Source organism: Trachypithecus francoisi, unplaced genomic scaffold (genome assembly GCF_009764315.1).
Source record: "Trachypithecus francoisi isolate TF-2019V2 unplaced genomic scaffold, Tfra_2.0 Contig00030, whole genome shotgun sequence".
Taxonomy (NCBI): Eukaryota; Metazoa; Chordata; class Mammalia; order Primates; family Cercopithecidae; genus Trachypithecus; species Trachypithecus francoisi.
The window spans coordinates 184,837-185,712 of record NW_022680463.1 but is presented as its reverse complement, the minus strand read 5'-3'; positions in this window follow the sequence as shown (position 1 = coordinate 185,712).

Below are 876 nucleotides of genomic sequence, written 5' to 3'. Positions count from 1 at the left end.
AATTTCATATAAGGCATCATCTGTCTGTTTTAAACTACATGCTACTTGGAAGCACTGACCACTTCATTGCACACATAAAATTGTATTAATATGAACCTCATTATTCAGAATTGGTGATAATGATTAAGTTTATCACAAAGTTTAAATGTATTAAACAAAGTGATGGTATAAATAAGATTTCATGTAAAACATGATAGCTTTGGGCTCAGTGCTGTGGCTCACACCTATAATTTCAGCACTTTGGAAGGCTGAGGTGGGTAGATTGCTTGAGTCCAGCAGTTGAGGACCAGCCTGGGCAACATGGTGAAATCCCATCTCTCAGTTGGAGACCAGCCTGGGCAACATGGTGAAACCCCACCTCTACAAGAAACACAAAAATTAGCTGGGCATGGCAGTGTGTGCCCATAGTCCCAGTTACTCAGGAGGCTGAGATGGAAGGATCACTTGAGCCTGGGAGGTCAAGGCCATAGTGAGCTGCGATCCAGCCTGCGATCCAGCCTGCCATCCAGCCTGCCATCCAGCCTGCGATCCAGCCTGCCATCCAGCCTGCGATCCAGCCTGCGATCCAGCCTGCCATCCAGCCTGCCATCCAGCCTGCGATCCAGCCTGCGATCCAGCCTGCCATCCAGCCTGCGATCCAGCCTGCGATCCAGCCTGCCATCCAGCCTGCGATCCAGCCTGCCATCCAGCCTGCGATCCAGCCTGCGATCCAGCCTGCCATCCAGCCTGCGATCCAGCCTGCGATCCAGCCTGCGATCCAGCCTGCCATCCAGCCTGCGATCCAGCCTGCCATCCAGCCTGCGATCCAGCCTGCCATCCAGCCTGCCATCCAGCCTGCGATCCAGCCTGCCATCCAGCCTGCCATCCAGCCTGCGA